Source organism: Myotis yumanensis, unplaced genomic scaffold (genome assembly GCF_028538775.1).
Source record: "Myotis yumanensis isolate MYYU_CA2020_CCGP unplaced genomic scaffold, mMyoYum1.0.hap1 SCAF_4, whole genome shotgun sequence".
NCBI classification, from domain to species: domain Eukaryota; kingdom Metazoa; phylum Chordata; class Mammalia; order Chiroptera; family Vespertilionidae; genus Myotis; species Myotis yumanensis.
In genome coordinates, this window is record NW_027223755.1 from 101475121 (window position 1) to 101489572 (window position 14452).

Sequence of the window (14452 nt, forward strand, 5' to 3'; positions counted from 1 at the left end):
TCATGGTGGGAAAAAAGAGTAACTAATGTAATAATCTGAACAATAAAGATTTAATAAAAAAAATAAATAAAATAAAAATCAAGTGAATAAATAATCTGATGAACAGTATGAACTGGTGATTGTAATAGAATCAGGGACATAGAAAGGGAATGGACTGACTATTTTTTGGGGGGAAAAGGGGTGTGGGGGGTGCGGGAAGAGATTGGACAATAATCGTGCACCTATGGGTGGGGAGTGAGGGCCGACGGTGGGGTGGGAACTGGGTGGAGGGGAGTTATGGTGAGAAAAAAGAGGAACCAATGTAATAATCTGAACAATAAAGGTTTAATTTAAAAAATGTTTTTATTGATTTTTAGAGAGAGAGGAAGGGAGAGGGATAGAGTTAGAAACATCCATTGATCTCTTAGTTCATGAGTCAATGCTCAACCACTGAACCACACAGGCCAGGCAGGATTTTTCTACTATTGAACCTTATTTATATTTCTGGGATAAGCCTGACTTGATCATAATTTATATTCTTTCAATATATTACTAAATTTGTATTGTTACTATTTATTTAGGATATTTATGTTCCTATATGAAACTGTCTAATGGTTCATTTATATTGTTTTTTGTTTTGTTAACCCTCACCCAAGGATATTTTTCTTTCTTTTTTTTCTTTTTTTAAGAAGGTTGAGACCACTGTCTAAGGTTTATTTCTACCTCAGTTTCTGGCTCCTACCCAGCCTGGCCCTGGTCCGGAGGCAACCAACTGATATGTTTCTCTCACATCGATATTTCTGTCTTTCCCTCTCTCTCCCACTCTTTCTAAACATCAACGGGAAAATATCCTCGGGTGAGGATTAAGAAAACAAATAAGGTGGGTAACCTGATCAGAAGGTCAAATCTGCAAGCTGCTCCTCCCAGGGGGTCCGGAATGAATGTCCTTGAGCATCTCCAGGAAGGCCTGCGCGGATGGTGCCTCCACAGTCTGGAAGGTGTTCTGGACTCTGCCGAACAGGATGAAGTATTTCAGCTCCAGCCAGATGAACCCCAAGTGGTTCTCATCGAACAGGATGAAGACTCCAGGGAAGCGCCCGTGGTAGGCTAAGCCAGTTAAGGTAACAGTGTCCACGGCATAGAAACACATCCTGCAGGTTCGGGGATAGTTCTGGTCTCTTGTGCGCATGCCCAGAGGCAGAACAAACGGGACAGGCTGCTCCTCTGAAGCTGGAGCCCCGGACTCCCCGACGCTGGGCTGGGCAGGGCTCTGCCAGCCATGGCCCTCGCTTTCCTCAGTCCCGTCTTCTTGCTGCTGCTGCTGCTGCTGCTGCTGCTCCCGGATCACCTGCTCATCAATCTCCTGGACCACACGGGCGAGCTCGTTGAAGTTGCGGAAGAACTCGCCATCTGGCAGCTGGATGCGGCGCATGAGGTGGATCTCTAACATCCCAATGGAGTCTCCCGTGATCTTGGTGACCCTGGCATACTTCCCATGGAAGCTGAGCATGGCAATCTTTAGGCCGAAGGCATCGTAGTTGCCTTGGAAGAGGCCTGGCCTGATGAGGTCGTCCGGGTGGCTCGGCGGGAGGTAGAGGCGGCGGTAGGCCAGGCAGTCAAACTGATATCTGTCCTCCTGCACGTACACCAGCACCAGCCCCCGTTCCTCCCTAAGGCTCATTGTTAAATCCTTTCGGTGGTCTGTCTTGTTGCACTGGAGGGTGAGCCTGTCCTTCTGAATCTGCACGTGGCGGTTGTGGGGCCTGCTGATGCAGCCTTCCAGGCACTCCACCGTGGCTGATTTCCTCTCCGTCAGGCGAATTCTGAACGAGGGCTCGAATTGCAGCGGGCCATCCACGTGGGTGTTCAGGGAAGGCCCGTACGTCCAACCAGTAATGCATAAGCCGTCCACCACGACATTCAGCAGTGTTCTATAGTGCTCAGTATCTAGCTGCCACAGTCCCAAAATGTGTCTGTATGGGTGGAGCAGCTTCGCATAGACTTCTCGATAAGACATACCTATCGTCTCCACGTTCTGCAAGTTTTCACCAACGCCATACTCCTCGCGGCAGCGCCGTCTCCAGATGCTGTCGGTGTGCAGGATGCGGTGGAATTTGGTGCAGACCTGGGCCAGGCTGAGCAGGTCGGTGCCGGGGAGCAAGGCCAAGATCTCCACCAGCATCTCCACCGGCAGGTCCTGCAGCGAGCAGCGCGGGGGCGGCGGGGGCGGCATGGGGCTCGCGATTCCTCCACTCCCGGCACAGCACCCCGCTGCCGCGTCCGCCTCGACGTGCTTTTCTGCAGGGGCCAGGGCCGGGGCCGGCTTGCCATCGGCCGCTGCCATCTCAGCTGGGCCCTGGCACTGCTGACGACACCAACATCTCCGCGAAGAGCCCACGCCGCTGCAGAGGCCAGCGCACTCCTCCATGCCTCCACGCGTAACAGCCACGTGGGCCGCTGAGCCTCAGCCGGGCTTTAAACTAGCTCATCCCGCCCGAGAGTCCAGCCACGCCCCCCAGGGCCTAGCCACGCCCCCTCAGAGAGGAGCCAATTGTAGGACTTTAGCAACACTTCCAAAGAAACCCATCCCATTGATTTTTAGAGAGAGTGGAAGGGAGGGGAGAGACAGAGAGAGAAAAACATTGATGTGAGAGAGACACATCGATTGGTTGCCTCTAGCACGTGCCCCAACCAGGGCCGTAGATCAAGCCTGCAACTGAGGGATGTGCCCTTGACTGGGATTGAACCCAGGACCCTTCAGTCTGTGGGCTGAGGCTCTATCCACTAAGCCAGTGGTTCTCAACCTTCCTAATGCCAAGACCCTTTAATACAGTTCCTCATGTTGTGGTGACGCCCCAATTTCATTGTTACAAATTGAACATAATTAAAGCATAGTGATTAATCACAAAAACCATATGTAATTATATATGTGTTTTCCGATGATCTTAGGCGACCTCTGTGAAAGGATCGTTCGACCCCCAAAGGGGTCGCGACCCACAGGTTGAGAACCGCTGCACTAAGCCAAACCGGGTAGGGCCTATAGTTCATTTTGGATCCCTATCTGGTTTTATCATCATTTATGAGTTGGTAGAACCCCATCTTCTCTCCCATGATTCTGAAGGTTCCTTCAAGAAGGAAATGATCTGTTTGGTGGTTGTTGGTAGACTTGCCCATTAATCCCTTTCAGCCTAGATTTTTAAAAAATATTTTATTGATTTTTTTTTACAGAGAGGAAGGGAGAGAGATAGTTAGAAACATCGATGAGAGAGAAACATCAATCAGCTGCCTCCTGCACACTCCCTACTGGAGATGTGCCTGCAACCAAGGTACATGCCCTTGACCGGAATTGAACCTGGGACCTTTCAGTCCACAGGCGGACGCTTTATCCACTGAGCCAAACCGGTTACGGCCAGCCTAGATTTTTTAAAATATAGTTTTTTATTGCTTTCAGAGAGGGAGAGAGAGACAGAAACATCAATGATGAGAGAGAATCATTGATTGGCTGCCTCCTGCATGCCCCACACTGGGGATTGAGCCCGCAACCTGGGCATGTGCCCTTGACCAGAATCAAATCCTTCAGTCCACAGGCCAACACTCTATCCACTGAGACAAACTAGCTAGGGCTTAGCCTAGACTTTTTAAAGAAGGGGTAGGTCTTTGACCATTATTTTATTTTTAATTATTATTATTTTTAAAATCCTCACCGGTTGTTTAAAAATTGATTTTAGAAAGAGAGGAACATTGATTGGTTGTCTCCCCCAACCAGGAATTGAACCTGCAACCTTTTTGGTGTATAGGACAATGTTACAACCTACTGAGCTATCTGGCCAGGGCCTTTGACCATTATTTTAATTTTGTTTCAGTTTTGGTCTATATGGGCAGGTTTTCTATTTCTTGAACCAATTTTGGGATATAAGTCTTGAAAATATAATTTGATTTAAAGAAAATTAAAAAAAGGTGACTTTTCTTACACAGCTGAGGTTGGCGTAAACCTTTTGCCATGGTGGCTCATCTGGGATGGCCAAGGAGCCCTGATCAGCACACAGCGGCACCATGGACCAATGACAACTTCGCAGAGGAGCTAAATAATTCTGAGACAGTGAGTGACTCAGAAGGAAATTCATGTGGACTCTCAGAAGTCACTGCTGATTTTTAGAATAGCAGCAGATACTGGTAAGACTGTATTTTAGAAGATGTGAAAGAATGCTTAAAAATACTTGTACAGATAAAGGATGGTGAGCAGAAGGCTCACAAAGGGAGAGACCAAGGACACAGTTTTGTTAGGGTTTTCTAATTATACTAGAGGCCCGTGCACAAAAATTTGTGCACTCGGGGGTGGGGGGTCCCTCAGCCTGGCCTGCGCCCATTCATAGTCCAGGCCCCTTGGGGGATGTCCACCTGTTGACTTAGGCCCACTCCCCGGGGGATCAGGCCTAAGCTTGCAGTCAGACATCCTTCTGGCAGCCAGGGAGCCCTCAGGGGATGTCCGACTAAAGGCTTAGGCCCCCAAGGGATCAGGTCTAAACCGTTAGTTGGACATTCTTAGTGCTGCCACGGAGGTGGGAGAGGCTCCTGCCACCACCACTGTGCTGGCCAGCCATGAGCCAGCTTCTGGCTGAGTGGCACTCCCCATATGGAAGTGCACTGACCATCAAGGGGCAGTTCCTGCATTGAGTGTCTGCTCCCTGGTGGCCAGTGCGCATCATAGCAACCGGTCATTCTGCCGTTCAGTCAATGTGCATATTAGCCTTTTATTATTATTATATAGGATGTCCCTATTTCCGCCCTTTTGCCCCCTCTACCCAGCTCTTGCCCCCCACTTCTCTCTGGCCATCACCATACTGTTGTCTGTGTCCATGGGTTGTGCATATATTTTCTTTGGCTAATCCCTTCTTTAAATTCACTTCTTTAAATTTTTACTTTCAGGTAAGTGCTTATAACTGCACTATTATATATTTTCTATTACAGTGGGGCCTTGACTTACGAGTGTCCCGACTAACGAGTTTTTTGAGATACCAGCTGTCTCTCAGCCGATTTCTTGCATTGAGTTGATAGAGTAATTTGAGTTAACGAGCTCCTTAACGAGCTCCTTAATGAGCTCTGTCTCAGACTCGTAAGTCAAGGCCCCACTGTATATAATTTAGAATTAAGATATTTCTTAATTGAACCCTTGTAAATTATAGCACAATAAATTATGCTAGAAGCAATTAGGAGATTTTTCATGTAATGCAGATACATTTCAATTAATATTTTATTAATTTTTAATTTTTTAATATTTTAATTTGAAATAATCTCATACATGTAAAAAAACGATAAAATACTTCAGCATATTATATGTACCCTTCACCCAATTTCTTAGGTGTTAATAATTTAAACATAACCATTATACAACTAACAAAATTTGGAATATATTTTTCTTATAATCTCTTTAATGTTACTTAATCCATTTACTTTGTTTTTGTTAACCTTCACCCAAGGATATTTTTCCATTGAATTTTAGAGAGAGTGAAGGGAAAGGGAGAGACACATTGATTGGTTGCCTCCTGCACATGCTTTGATAGGGGCTGGGGTTCAAGCCAGCAACTGAGGTACATGCCCTTGACTGGAATCGAACCTGGGACCCTTCAGTCCATGGGCTAATGCTCTATCCACTGAGCAAAACAGGCTGCAGCTTAATTCATTTACTTTTAATCTATATGTGTCTTTATATTTAAAGTGGGTTTTGTTTTTGATTCACCCTCATAATCTGTCTTTTAATTGGTGCATTTATGCCATTGAATTTCAGAGTGCTTACTGATAGAGTTACTGCCATATCAGGCGGCTTCTGGGGCTTCTGGGGCTGGCCTGCCCTGGATGGCAGCGCACTGGCAGCTCACGCTGGCGGCTCACGCTGTCCCGCCCTGCCTGCAGTATGCAAATTAGCTGCCATCTTTGTTGGCAGTTAATTTGCATATCACAATGATTAGCCAATGGGAGGCGTAGCAAAGGTACAGTCAATTACCATGTTTGTCTATTATTAGATAGGATTAATTCAAGTGCAACTTCTAGGAGGAAATAGAGAAACAGAGGAGCAAGTTTAACATGATTTAAATTCGGTATTTCCAACTATGAATCTTTACAAAATGCAGATAAGTTCCAGGAAAATAGAAATCTGATTTCTTGCCAGCTGGGCAGGATGAGGGCCTTGCAGCAGATGTCATTTGATTTTAAATAATACAAAGAAATGTCACATTGCCTTTCACCCAAGTTTATGGAATAAGTTCATACTTTCTTCTATGTGAGCTTCAGTAAATGTATGTTGATGGATGAGTGATGACAATTAGGCTAGATTGAGGGTCTGCCCAGGACCATGTAACCTTGTCCCATATTTTCTTTTCCTTCCTTCCTTCCACCTTCCTTCCTTTCTATTTGTAACAGCTTTATTGATGCATAATTCACATACCATACAGTTCACCCATTCACCACATTCACCCACTGATGAATGTTTTTTTAGCATATTCAGAGTGGGTCCATCATCACAATCAATTTTAGGACATTTCATCACCCCCCAAAGAAACCCTGTATCCATTGGCAGCCACTCCTCATTTCCTCCAATGCCCCAGGCCCTGGCAACCACTAATCTACTAACTGTCTCTATAGATTCGCCTATCCTGGACATTTCACATAAACAGAATCACATAACATGTGGCCTTTTGTGACTAGCTTCTTTCACTTAATGTTTTTGAGGTCCATGTTGTATGTAACATTATCTGTACTTCATTCTTTTAAACAACATTCCATTAGCCCTGCTGTCGTGGCTCAGTGGTTGGGCGTTGACCTATGAACCAGGAGGTCCCGGTTCAATTCCTGGTCAGGGCACATGCCTGGGTTGCGGGCTTGATCCTCAGTGTGGGGTGTGCAGGAGGCAGCCAATCAATGATTCTCTCTCATCATTGATGTTCCTATCTCTCGGTCCCTCTCGCTTCCTCTCTGAAATCAATAAAAAATATTTTAAAAACATAAAAATATTAAAATTAAAAAAACAACTAGAAGATGTCTGAGTGAGGCTGCCTAATAGGTATGCATACATGCACGTCTGAAGCACAGGACTGGGGATGTGGCTACTTAGGAGACATCAGTAAACAAGATAATGGGATTCAGAGAAACGAATGAGATCAGGCGGGGACAATGTGTGAAGAATGAGAAGGACAGCCCTAACCGGTTTGGCTCAGTGGATAGTGCGTCGGCCTGCAGACTCAAAGGTTCCACGTTTGATTCCGGTCAAGGGCATGTACCTGGGTTGCAGGCACATCCCCAGTAGGGAATGTGCAGGAGGCAGCTGATTGATGTTTCTCTCTCATCGATGTTTCTAACTCTCTATCCCTCTCCCTTCCTCTCTGTAAAAAAATCAATAAAATATATTTTTTAAAAAAGGACAGAGAGATGATGTTTCAATCTTGAGGAGCAACAAAATTTAATGAGCTAGATGAAGATTCACCACAGGAGCCTGAAAAGAAGTGCTAGTGACAGAGACGAGGCAGAGGACAGGGGACACCATAGAATAAATCCAGGAAGGCTGGAGTTTGACAGAAGGAAGGGTCAGCATTATGAAATGCTGCAGGAAAGCAAAGAAGGCAGGACTAAAAATCAGGAGTAGCCTCAACCAAGGTGAGTGCAGTGGGAAGGGGCTCAGGTGAGCAGACTCCAGGCTACAGGGAGGGAGCATCCATGAACTCAGCTGCCCACTGGACATCCTGCGTGTCCATAGAAGTTTGCCACCCACTCCCCCAGGAAGTATCGGGGGAGGAGAGAGGAGAGGTTGGGTGTGTGTGGACAGCCAATGGCTTTGGGGGTCCATTGAGTTGCAAGTGCCTGTGAGACATTCAAGAGGCAAAGTTGAGTAAGCAGGTCAAATACATGATCTGGACTCTGAGATGAGGTCTAGGATGGGAGTCACAGACAAACCTGATATATGGACTGTCCCCCAGCCCTGTGTATTTCAGTGCTCCCCTCTTCTCAACACAGCCACCCCATCCCCAGAGGGGTGCCTCCCTCCTCCCAGCTCACAACCTAGCTTCCCTAAGTGAGAGCTGAGGCTGAGGCCCTCGACAAAGTCATCACCAGAGGTGACAGGGTCTTCCTCAGTCACTAATTAAAAAATGGAACATTTCCAGCTCCACTGAGGCCAAGAAGGGCAACACATTCCTCATCCTGAGTGAAGGAGGTCTTGTCTTGTTCACAGCCAGCGGGGCCACCTTCTTGGCATAGACCTGAGACACCCAAGACAGAAGATCCCAGCGAGGAGGCCTGAGGCCAGCAGTCCAAAGCCCCCTGTGCTCGTCACACTTGGTTCTGGGCCAGGCCTCTTTCCTTCTGTCCTTGAAACAAACAAAACTCCTTTGATGTTTTAGCCACTGGTAATTATAGAGAAACGAAGGCTAACAGACTTAAGGAAAAGGTCACACAGTTCCTGGATGTTTGAAGGTCTCTCAACAAGATTCTGGCTGGGGCCTTCAGGAGACGAACCAGGCTGCTTTGAGCTTTCTGAGCCTTTCCCCCACCTTCACGCCTCCACAAGCTGTCTTCAAGATCCAGGAGCGATTGACACAGTCGTGGCCAACTTTCAAGGCTCCCTTGCTCCTTAGGGTTCATGGCTCTGGTGCCCCTCTCATCCCAGGCTCTCCTGCCTTATAGGGGGACCCCAAAAGAGATAAGAGGGCTGAGGCACTAACCTCTGTCTTTGGGTGCACAGATGAATCTCCCTCTGAGTCTGTCTCCACCGAAACCCACTTGAGTCTTTTGCCAAATTTCCCAGCCAGCAGGCCGAGCCTGCAGCCCTCAGGGGCTGCTTCGGTAAGCAGAAGGCCCACATGAGTACTGCTCTTTGCTTTTTAAGCTGCATCTGACTTTACCTTCCAAACCTCTTTAAGAACCAGTGGGTTTTCCTCACACACCTTTTCCAAATTCGTCTCGATCCTTTTCGCCTCCTCTTCCACAACTTGAGCTCCAGGCACGGACGCTACGCTTTGTGACACGACCTGCTTTCCTGAGACAAGGATGGAGGGTATAACTGCTTTTGTGAGGTTAGGAGGTAGGATCGAGGGAACCAGAGGCACTGGGTTTTCCCCGGGAAGGCCCTGAAGGTGCCCCGGCTGATCTTGGTTCTCATACACACACCTTTCTCAAGGGCAACCACAAATATTCAAGACTGAACACATACTGACATGACCACGACGTGGTGGACATGGACACGTAACGTGGCGCTGGCTTTTGAGGAAAATTGTAAGACTTGAGGTCCGGGGATGTCAGGTATCACAAATCCCATTTTCTACAGTTTCCTTGGGGGAAGGGAGGCTTTGCCTCTGGAAGAGATGCAGACCAAGAGCTGACAGAACAGACCTTCTTCCTACCTGGCTCCTGGGGAACAGGTGTTCCCGAAAGGTGACTGGGTCAGGAAGCACAGGGTCTTGTTTCTACTCAGCTGACCAGGGTCACAGGGGCCAAGCCAGCCCTCTTCCTCCTTCTTCTGCCAGGTCCTCAGCGGTCACAGATACAGGCTATCATCTCGATGCCCTGAGGGTGGATTAAATGGTCCGTAGGCTCCCTCGGAGGCGGAGAGTCAAGGCCATTACAGACCACAGGAAGGATGCTACGAAGCCATGTCTTTAATGAATTACACTCTGACCCACTCACCAGTTTCGCTTCCAGGAGAAGCCAGAACATCTGGCTTTCAGTTGCCACCAGACACTGGTGTCAGTGAGGAAAAGCAGGATGATGTGCACTGGTCCCCAGATGGCAAGTGCTGCCAGATGCTCCCCATCCCTAGAGGCTCCCTTCCTTTTGAATTGTATGCCCCTCGCTAAAATCGCATAAACAGATCTTGTCAAACTTGGGGTGATTTTTCCAAGCTTTTCCTCACCTTTTACATATAATAGGTACATTTTTTTCCCCAGGTGATCATCATGGCTAGGTTCTCTCTTTATTGTCCTGTTACATCTATATTTATACTATTTGATTCTATAAGCATGCCTCTATAATCACATCATGGTATGTTTTGGGTAACGTTCTACAGTTCCTTGTTCCTTATCTGACCTTAGCCAAAAATCCTGTCTCTATCTAGTTCGGTTGATTTTAATCCTGCTTAGGTTGATCTCTGTGTTCCATTATAAGGGCTATTCCAAGGTCACTGCTCTACTGATAAGCTACAAGGAAGTGACTGAAGGAGTTTATCCTACCCAGTAAAGGTTATGTCCTCCCAGCCCTGCTGCTTGCCTTTCCTGGGTCTGCCCTGTGTCAGTGGGTCTCCAGGGGTATAGGCTTTGGTGCTTTCCCTGGTGGGCAGACCCCTAGGGATACGGGCCCAACAAGTCCCAAAGTTATTGCCAACAGTCTTAGTCCAAGTTCTTCATAAGTAGTACATGGTATTTCTGTAACACTAGGGGGATTTACTGATTTATTCTCTTCCTTAGTCCTGTTAACGCCTAACCTGGGGAAACAACCTTTCTCGGGAGGTGGTCCTGGTTAAAATACATAGCGTTTAAGAGAGGGAGCAAACATATGTCATATACGCCAGGTCCCTTGAAACATAAGCTGTGTAGATGTTTCTTCCCTGCAGCGATTGCGTCAAGCAGCAAGGGTGGATCGGCTTCCAGCAAATTCCCCCATTTTTATTTTTTAAATGACAGCGTGTGTAAATCAGCGGCCACCTCTCAGATTGGGTTGTTTAAGACTCAGAAGACTTGTTTGTGATTTTGCTGACAGGTCAGTCCGAGGCTTAACCCTATATCGGCTCCCCACATCTCACCCTATATTTTAAGCTACTATAATGAAAGTTTTTAAGCATCAAGAACAAAAAGCTACCATAATGAAAGTAAAACTTAAGCATCAAGAACAAAACTCTGGCTATTAAAACAATAACAAGACAATGCCAATGCAAAACCCAAAACATTTTAAAACTTAAACATAATATTTTTTAAAAAATATATTTTATTGATTTTTTTACAGAGAGGAAGGGAGAGAGATAGAGAGTTAGAAACATTGATGAGAGAGAAACATTGATTAGCTGCCTCCTGCACATCTCCCACTGGGGATGTGCCCGCAACCCAGGTACATGCCCTTGACCGGAATCGAACCTGGGACCTTTCAGTCCGCAGGCCGACGCTCCATCCACTGAGCCAAACCGGTTTCGGCAAAACATAATATTTTTAAAACTAGTAAGAATAATAAGACAATGGCAATGCAAAACAGCAGTAAGTGAGTTTCTGCTAAATGGAAATTTCATTTCTTTTGCTCATTTACTCAGAGTCCTCGGACTTGGCTGAGAGTAGCTTCCACTTCTTGCTTCTCTACCATCTACTGGGCCTCAGTTGTTAACTTCCTCAGCTGACCCCAAGTCGGTGGTTCGGTTGTCCTCGTTGATCTGGCTAGCGGGCGGCATTGCTGGCGATGGGCTCCCCGAAGTGTCATCGTGTTGAACGGCTGGATCAAAGGGTCCATCAGGGCCGCGCTTGATGCTGGTGTCGGTGTCTGGCATAAGGGGAGGAGTCAGCTGTGTCCTCTGGGTCGGCTGATATGGATGATACCGGGGAGGAGGAGGAGGAGGAGGAGGCAGAGATGGAAGGTAGTAGAGAGAAAAAGAAGAGAAAGCAAAAGAACTACAAGGCATGAAAGTGTTTAGAAAAAAGAGGGAGAAGAAAGGGAAGAAGGCAGCATCTTGACACAGCCCTTTCCTTCAGCTGCCCCTTTCCTGGTGGTCGAAGGTAGAAATGGGAAACAAGTCCTGTTGCAGTGAGAGGGCAGCTGCTGTCAGCCAGTCTCTGTGTTTACTGGGGTCCCAATCTGAGCTGGGCCTAGTCTCTTTCTGTTATCTGGATCCCGATCTGAGCTGGGGGGAAGCGGGAAGCAGCCATGGGGGCAGGAGACCTCCCTCAGAAGGGGTTAGGGTTCAGGCCTCCGCAAAGTTGAGGGGGTGAGGGTCTGTGCCCCACCTCTGTTGACCCCCAAGTTGTCTCCTGATGGCCCCTCTGCGACTGTGCCTGTCTTAGGTTGTTCCTTCCCTGAGGAATCTTACCCGTCTCTGGCTCACCAGCCATCCTCCAGGGCCAAACAGGGTGATGTGAGGTGTGCGAATGAGGGAGGGGTAGCGGCCCCCTGCAAGGGGTTCAGTTCTGTCTCCTTGGTAGCCTATGCCCCCATGGCCTCCACGCCCAGCACCTGCCTTGGGCTCCCCTCGCCTGCAAATGGACTGTGAGAAGAGGGTCCCTCTCTGCATTGATGTAGTAATTCTAAATTTTTTTCTTTTACTGCTGAAGTTCATATTTAATGAAAATTCTGCGTCAACATCTTCCTTTTCCGAATCATGGTTAATCATCTTCACATCAAGTAATGATTTGACTGTTTTTGTCAGTTCCTTTTCATTCATCTGTGTGCTGTCTTGAAGCTCTTTATAACTGAGAGTTTCACTGTTGTTGAAGGCTAGCAGAACCGCCATTTGGTATGTGGTAGCCATGGCTACATATGGTTTGCCCAAATAGTTCATTTTCACTTCACCTGTGCAGAGGTAATGGAACCATGTAAGTTTCCTTCCACTGAAATGCTGGCTGTGAAATAATTCAAACATCTGTACACTTTTGCCCAATTCCTGGGGAATCGCAAATTAGATGAAGGAGCCTGAGTAAGAGGCCATGCGCCAGCCTGTAGAACATGTTTGAAAACTAATTCCCAAATCTATTACTGTGTCTTGGTTTTTGATAAAATCGTTGAACTTATTGTTGAGATCAGCACTGACACTCATATCTGTGTACATCCGATGTAGCTTGCTGGTAAACTCATAACCACATGCTTGCTTTAATTTACTGATCATGGCTTCTTCAGAATCCATAGACGTAGATAACCCGTGAAGTAAACGTTTCGCCAGCATTCTTGCATAGAACTTGTGAAAAACATCTTTATCATTGATATATCTGAAAACAGTAATGAAGCTGGTAAGTTTGCCTTCCACTTCATTCTCAGTTATGCCCTTTGCTGATTTCTTTAGTAAGTTGTCACAGTACTTAGCAAGCAATTCAGGAGCTTTGCAAACAGACTTGGGTTCTCTGTAATTTACAACTGATGTCAGAGCCTTATCCAATGCACTCATGAAGTGCTGGTCACCATTCAAAACAGTGTTGATAAGTTGAACAAATTTACCATGTACTTCCAAAACTGACTCCACAAATAGTGTTGGCATATTTTCCTGAGTAAGATTACTGGTTGCTCTAAGGCCCTCATCATGGACATGATTTTGCAGCTCCTGTATCATAGGAGGTAAACCAGAGGACACAGCCCGGAGAAAGACATACATATTTGCCATGCCATCTTTTTTCTCTTGTCGAATGATCTTATGACATTCGTCATGCAAGAACTGTAAGTGGTCTGCTACCATTCGTTGCTGACATTCATGAACCACTTTAGTATATGAACTTGGGTGCAAGTATTTTCGACATCGAATTTCTTCATCTTTTATTCTACCTAGAACCTTTTCCATATATTGTGAGCAGTCTGATTCTTGTAATAAATTTGAAGCTTCTTGTTTGTAATACTCTCCTTTTCACTCAGAAAGGGGGACTCAAAGATTTCCTGATAAAACTTTAAGGGGAATTTTTTCCTATACTGTTCAACATGAACAAAGGAGTTAATAGCCCCATGGATTACTTTCTGGTTTGGGTCTCCTCCACCACGATCATTTTTGATTTCTCGCAGCAGCATTCGGATAAGGATGGTCTGAAGCGGTTCAACCATTAATTTCCTCCACATAGCCAATGCTAGCTCTCCTATTTCCATAAGAGGTTCATTCATATCGACACCACCATAGCCATACTGAAGGTCAGCTTCTGTCAATTTGTTTCTTTTAACAAACTGGGTGTTGAGATTTCTATACAAGCAGTCCATGTAGTCTGCACCCTTGCTGTATTCCTCCCAATACCTATGATACATAACAAGTACTTGCTCTTCAGACTCCAGAACTCTCTTGTGCAAATGCCTTACGTGATTTTCCAAAAAAATCTTAGTTTCTGTATAAAGTCTTTTGCCAAGGGGTTCAGGATAGGCCACACATAAAGCATAGATATCTGAGAAGCGATCATTCCATGTTGCTCTTTTGACGTATTCCAACGTGACAACAGCTTTGATTATCGTTAAAAGTTTGTTCCATGTTTCATCAAAATCTGCTACTCTTGGTTTCAAAGACATTGTGCAAGTTCAGTGTTGAAATCTACAAGGGAACTCGCGTTTGATTGTCAGCTTATTTATCAATTGTTGGGGTCCAGCCCCAGCAGGTCCAGGGGTTCCCAAAGATGTGGACGGAGTCGGCGAAGAAGGAACGACACGGCGACAGCATTCAGTTGATCAGCATAGCGAGGTTCTCCAGCCAGGTTCTATTGCCAGGATCTCCAGCCAAGTTCTGTGTTTATTGTTCTATTACATCTGTATTTATACCAGTTGATTTTAATCCTAC

The 14452-nt window shown here is 46.3% G+C and overlaps 2 pseudogenes; both read right to left on the reverse strand.

Annotated features, from left to right (window-relative positions):
- Positions 1-880: 880 nt before the first annotated feature.
- On the reverse strand, positions 881-2422 carry LOC139009496 (F-box only protein 31 pseudogene; annotated as a pseudogene).
- Positions 2423-11320: 8898 nt separating this feature from the next.
- LOC139009497 (cullin-2 pseudogene) lies at positions 11321-14205 on the reverse strand (annotated as a pseudogene).
- Between the last annotated feature and the right edge of the window lie 247 nt (positions 14206-14452).